At 45.6% G+C, this 6,648-nt stretch overlaps 1 long non-coding RNA gene across 1 annotated transcript; it reads right to left on the bottom strand.

Moving 5' to 3' along the window:
* Positions 1-2,648: 2,648 nt before the first annotated feature.
* On the bottom strand, positions 2,649-4,332 carry LOC122459409. The gene is made up of 2 exons (XR_006280091.1): positions 3,663-4,332; positions 2,649-3,557 (listed from the first exon to the last, which is right to left on the bottom strand). It is a non-coding gene; the product is annotated as an uncharacterized LOC122459409 (long non-coding RNA).
* Between the last annotated feature and the right edge of the window lie 2,316 nt (positions 4,333-6,648).

The following is a 6,648-nucleotide window of genomic DNA, read 5'->3' as shown; positions in this document are numbered from 1 at the left end:
ACATCTGGCCAGCAACAGCCTAGATCCAATCTGGTCAATAAAGAGGTAAATGACTCAATTTATTGGGAAGGAAGGTCTTCACTTCTATTCACCTTTGATTCAGAATAGCCAATTACCAAACACTGATGGCTAAGTATGAATTATAAATTCATCGACAAGCTTCTGCAACAGGACAGAGCTCAATTTCAGGCTGTCACTAAGGCAGACAATCTGGTTGCCAGGACCATTCGTCAATCAGCAGTAGATGCAGCAGATACATCTTCAATGGCAATGGCTACTGCCATTACAATGTGCCATGAATCATGGCTTCCCACTGCGGGGTTTTCCACGGAGGTCCTGCCCTTTGTTGAAACTCATCTTTTTAACCAGAAGCCAGATGAATCCTTACACACTCTAAAGGACTCCAGGACCACTCTCCATTCCTTGGGAATATATACATCTGCCCTGAAGAGAAAATTTCACAGGAAGGCAGTCACACAAGCCTAGACCGATGGCTCAACAATTTTACCACCAGCGGCCTTGTAAGCCAACCCATACGAGGCAAAGGGTTCAGAAGTCCCATTTCCCTGTACCTTCTGCAACAACACCACTCCCAGGATGCAACAGGGTAGAGTATCTGTGAGCTCCCTCACTCCTACATGCAGCCAAAGAAGTCATTACATGTGCTACTTATTCCCTGAAAGACTGTAGTAATATTTAAAGCTAACTTCTCCCCTCAGATACATGTGCATCCTACTCATGGCACTCTTCATCTTCAAAAGTGCTTTGCAACCATTACTACAGTACATTAATTAAATGTTCTCTCCTTCCTTCCTGCTAACAAGGTTTATTAAGCTGCATGTATTTATCTTTGGGCAACTCCTACGAGCAATCAAATTAATAATTTTCCTGCTAAATTTAATAGCGAAGACCTGAAGAGGTACAGGAACTGACAGGAAGAAGGGAAAGCAAATAAAGCTTTGCTGAGATAAGTGGGGCACAAAAGTCACTGGGCCAATTTCCCTCCACTTAATCCTGTAATCATTCTCTGTTGCTTCCATCAGGTGGCTTTGCATCCTTTACTTCTTCCCCCTTCCCTTCTACTCTACACGCACAAACACATGCAGAAAAAAACCCTTGGTCCCCTATGACCTTGTCAAGGGGGAGAGATTTTTCAGACAAACACTAGTTGTAGGACTCAATATAGGGGTAGCTGGGTGAAATTCAATGGCCTGTGATATACAGGAGGTCAGACGAAGTGATCTAATGATCCCTTCTGGCCCTAATCTCTATGAATCTATGAAATGAAAACATTCTTTAACACCATGTGTGAATATCAGTCCCCCTGCATTTATCCGTGAAGTCCAGATCCAAAGTTCAGGTTTCATCTACAAGAGTATGTGATTCATCTAGCTCTGCCATAATTTACGCTGATAAAAAATTTTCTATTTTTTTAATGGAAAATGGCTTTTTGAGGGAAGCAAATATTTCTGTGAGGACACTTTTCATTTCATTTGAAATGTCTTGGTTTTTCAACTAAACCCCCTTCACAACCCCTCCACCCCCACTCCCCCCCAAAAACAAAATCCAATGCTTGTTTTATTTTTTATTTTTTAAAAAATATTATGGGACATTTTGGAGAAAAAACATAAAAAAATTCAAAATTTCCAGTAGAAAAATAAAATCTCCTTGTCAAACATCCCTGCCCTGGAGGGTCCATCTCTAGGACTGAGGGAGTAATTGTGTCTCCATACACATTGTCTCTTTTGTCTGTGTAGAGGCAGCCACTGAGTAGCTGCAGACTGGGAAGTGTGTGTGTGTGTTATTGTGGAGGGAAGAGATGGAAATGTTTGTGCCCTGAGAACTGTACGGGGTTCATCAACTGCAATATGAATGGGCCAATAGGGAACTATTGATGATAGCTACTTTCAGTTACTAATTATGCAGAGCCCAATTTTTCCAGGGTGAAATCCACCCTGTGCGGAGGGGCCAGCCAGAGGCCTTTGCATCCCTTAAATAACACATAGGCCTTCCGGGTGGTCTCTCACAAGTGTGGATTTCACCCCTGCACAGGACACCAGGAACTTAGATCCTGCAGCAGGAGAAAAAGGGTCTCTGGCTTGGAGTCAAATGAGGATCTAGGGATGCAAGACTCCATACCCCTTTCTCCACGCCCTGTGCCATCCAGTCACCCAGAGGTGCTTTTAAACCTGTGTGCATAAAACCATGAGGAGCACAAGGTACGCGCTGTCATTCTTCTGTGTATTAAGATGTGACAATACATATCCACCAAGTCATTTCAGGAGCTGCACTGGAAATCAATTTGCCCCTCTAAAATATTCAGAAAAGGAAGCCCTCTGAGGACTTGTCCACATGATGTGGTAATGTGCACTCCAGGGGTGTGATGTGTAGAGTGCACGAACGCATTGCGCATTAATTTGTCCATGCAGACTCTGCTGGCACTCACTGAAGATCCCCTAGTGTGCTTTCACGTAATGCTGTTTGATTTTAAGATCCACTGAGCTCCCACAGCTCATGCTCCTGTTCGCGGGGTGCAAATCCAGGGGGCGTCCGTTGGTTGCTCAGCACTCAGGTCCTGAAGGTCGCATGGCATGTTTGGCACTGTGAATAGTTACATCTGACTTTCCCCGTGCCACCTTGAGTTTTTATTGGATATAGTATCTTTCACTTGCTGTCCTACACCTTGCTGTTCAACATCTGCAACTTTCTGCCCCAAAACATGGCAGCTGTGTTTGTTTGTTTAATGGTGAGAGAAGTGATTTCTGTTTAGTAGGACTTCTGTAATATTATTTAGGATCTTTGGGGGGGGATGAACAATGCTATAGAAATGCAAATTATTATCAATATTGCAAATGACAAGCAAAGCCTCAGGTCAATATGACTATGTAAATATTCCCCATATAATGGGCTGTAATTGTGCCTGTTTAGATATTCGTCAGTTGTGTGAATTAGTGCAGTGTATAACGCCATGGGAGGGGAACCCAGACATCACATCTTTCTCTTGGAGATGCAGAGTATCAGAGCAGGCTAAATTGCTCAAGTGTTCCTAGGCTTTTTACCCTCTCTTTCAACAATCTTCTGGATTCACTTCACTTTCTCATTCCGCTGACAGCAGTTTCCTGGGGTCTCCCATGAAAATCAGAAATCCTGCAACATGTCAGGCTGATCACTGCTTTTCTTTTACACGCCATCTGCCTGCAGGGCTGAACTTTGCATGACATTTCTACGGCAATGTAGTCGGTAGCAGATTAAGAAGGATCAAGCAGATGGGCTGAGCTGAGTCCTAGGAGCCAAAAGAGACCCCAGAATTTCTGTAGAGACTGACCTGAACCTCCCAGAAACAAGTGAGTCATTTTGATACCATGCGCTTGTGGCTGATCCAGGTCCGATTTAGTGTTAATCCATCCCCGGCTGCTGTGGCAATTTTATTGTACAACACTCTGCTCCCGCTGTCCCAGTGACTCACTAATAGAAAATGATCCACACTTGAGAAGCCACTGTGTCCAGTGTCAATTGTCTCTTGAGGGCTGTGGATCTTTGCTGACACTAATATGATACTATGCAGATCAAATATGCTCAAATAAATTTGTTAGTCTCTAAGGTGCCACAAGTACTCCTTTTCTTTTTGCGAATACAGACTAACACGGCTGCTACTCTGAAACCTATGCAGATCAGAGAGATTTGTAGATGGAAACAGATTTATTTGGCTGTTTTTAGGAAAGCTGCTCATTTTATATTCTCAGCCAACTGGAAATGCAACTGTCAGAAAGCAGATACCTGCCTCGGTGTCCCCACCCATCAAGTAGTTAGAAACATGAATGTCATCATTTTGTGATGCCCCCACTGATGGCTGGTACTGAACTGAGGTGATCAGCTACCATGGTAACAGGTTTGGGGTAAAAATGTAGGCCTTAGTCCTGCAATGAGCTTCATGCAGGTGCACTCCTGTGCTCGTGTAACACCACACCCCACACCACACCACATGTGGGTCATCAGCAGCAGGGCTTGTCACCTTGGATGTAAAAGCATAAGGAACTACTGCCTGAGCTAAAACACCTCTTTGTTAATATACTGCTGTAGCAAGCTCATCAACTTTTATGTGTGGCCCAGCCTCTAAGGCCAGAGTGCCGTACAGAGCGAGTGTGGGTTACACTTGCATGGAGCCCAGTGATTTCAGTGGGGCACTGTAATAGTGGTCTGCCCCTTTAACTGTCTGAGCAGCAAGCTCTGGCCTAAGGAGAAGCTCAGTGGCAGGTGCTGAGAACCAGCTGATCCAGGTAAGCAGCTGGAGTGATTGTGCTGACTCCCAGCTGGCAGAGATAAGTGTGTGTGTGTGTGTGTGTGGAGGGCCCTATAAGAGGGGGGCATGGTAGCCCTGACAGGGCAGACAAATAAACAGTTCCCTGAGGAGCAATAGTGGAAGGCTGTAGGAAGGCAGGCCCTGTGGTCCCCCTGATGGCTAAGGGAAGGCTGTGATCTTCTAGCTACTGGGGAGTGGAGGACCTTGTAGTATCAGTCCAAGTCAAGTCTATCACAAATAGGATTTTCCCATCTGTCTTGTGTGGTGGAGGAACAAGAGAGCCTGTGAAGAAGTGGGGTATGGCTGACTGTTTTGTCCCCAAGCTGGTGGACAGGCCCAACTCTCTTTTAGCTGTCTACACGGGATCTTCATACTGCTGATGAAGGAACAGGGATCAGCGTTCTGAAATAAAGACATTTTGCATGTAATGTCCCTGGGATGCAATATTGGTGACAATGGTGGCCATTTATCTATAGCATAAATACTACATCCTTGGCACTGTATAGTTGCCTTTGTTTAGGGAAGGAGCTGTGCTGGAGCAGCAGGGTTACTGCAAATCAGGACCGAAGAGCTGTAACTAGAATGAGAGGGAGTGAGATTAGTTGAGATATTAGACAAGTGCTACATTTGGACTCCAGGCCCCCTGAGGTAGGAGATCAAGGACTCTTAGAAAAGCCTCTTATTCCCGGGGAGCAAGGGAGAGCTTGCCAGCATACCCTGGCATAGACTGGTTCTCGCTCCATGCAAAAATACTCATGTGGAGGGATCTCTGTGTTAAGGGTCTCTTCTAGGCATGCTCTCCCCTGTCCTGCATGGAAGGGGGAGGCAGCCATCTCAATGGTGCTTTCCCACCAGTGTACAAGGACTGTATATTGAGCAGGCTAGGAGCAGGGCCTGCTGGCCAGTGCTCTGTGCTTCACAGTCTTGGCAGCCAGCAGTGAATCTGCACAAGAGATAATATAGACCCAGGGTGTATTATCTTTTGTAGGGTCCCCCTTAATGTTGCAGGAGGCTCCCATTTCATGGGGGTTCTTGTCACTGCTATGGAGCTGGGAGAGAAGTACATGGCTCCATTCCTCCAGTGGATACCAGAGTTCTGCAGGGCCAAACCCTTGCTTCTTCAGGGGTCAAGCCCCACACCCACTATGGAAGCATTTGAAGAAACTCTTCTCTCACCTGGCTCCCTCCTACAAATTCCAACAACTAATAAACAACATTGCTGACAGCATCCAGCAGTGATGGGCATCAATATGGAAATAGGACAAATTATATTTCAGTGGGAGAATTGAGGATTCCTTATAACTTAAGTGCTAATCTTGTGCTAAAACACAAAATGAAGTCAGTCCCTGCCTGAAAGAGCGAACAGGCGGAGGGAGGAGAAGTTTAACTCACATTGACTAATGCACTGCCTTTACTAGGCTGTTCTTTAGGGGGGTAAAGGCAGACAGATGACCTGGAAAATGTCAGGGGGTAATTTGTCTTTAGAGAGAAACATATTCAAACACACACTTGGGAGTCAGGAGTGAGAGGTCTAGTCTAGGCTATGGCTCAGAGTTCCTTTGGGCCTTGGGGACAGGCAGACAAGGTCTCTGTGCCTTGGTTTCAGTCCCCTTGTAAAAATGGAGATAATATTTACCTACTGCACTGGAAGAAGGTGAGCACTGACTTAAAAGGTTTTCCAAACATTAATGAGATCCTTGGGTAGAAGGGGCTCTGGAAGTTGAGTGCATAATTGTTCTGTATTGTGTGCGACTCTGGCACTGTGAAATGTACCAGCATGCTAAAGAAGGACACATAGATGCTGTCCATCCAGGCATGACTCAGTGTAGTCTCCCACAGATGGAAGATGAAGGAGCCAGTGTCAGCTGGATGCTGGTCATGCCAGACATTCACCAGGGAGTGATTGTGAAAAATATCACACTGATGGCTCTGGATACTAAAGTCTGCTGCTTAGCCACAGAACAGTTACAGGCCCGACAGCAACACTGTAAGCTTCCCTACGTGAAGGAGTGCAGGCAAGTCATCACTGAGCATCCCTAAAGATAAGGGGTGGGGGGGGGTGTCCTGTCTCCAGCCTCACTCATTCCTAGACTTCTCTGCCAATTGTGGTGGTTGTATTTGTGACATGGACATCAATCCGCTGGGAACTTCATTGAGGCACAACATGTCTTGTGGTGTGTGGTAGGTTTCAGAGTAGCAGCCGTGTTAGTCTGTATTCGCAAAAAGAAAAGGAGTAAGGAGTACTTGTGGCACCTTAGAGACTAACAAATTTATTAGAGCATAAGCTTTCGTGAGCATCCGATGAAGTGAGCTGTAGCTCACGAAAGCTTATGCTCTAATAAATTTGT

The sequence above is a fragment of the Dermochelys coriacea genome, chromosome 3 (assembly GCF_009764565.3).
Source record: "Dermochelys coriacea isolate rDerCor1 chromosome 3, rDerCor1.pri.v4, whole genome shotgun sequence".
In the NCBI taxonomy this organism is placed as follows: Eukaryota; Metazoa; Chordata; order Testudines; family Dermochelyidae; genus Dermochelys; species Dermochelys coriacea.
This window is presented reverse-complemented; position numbering and strand designations above follow the sequence as displayed.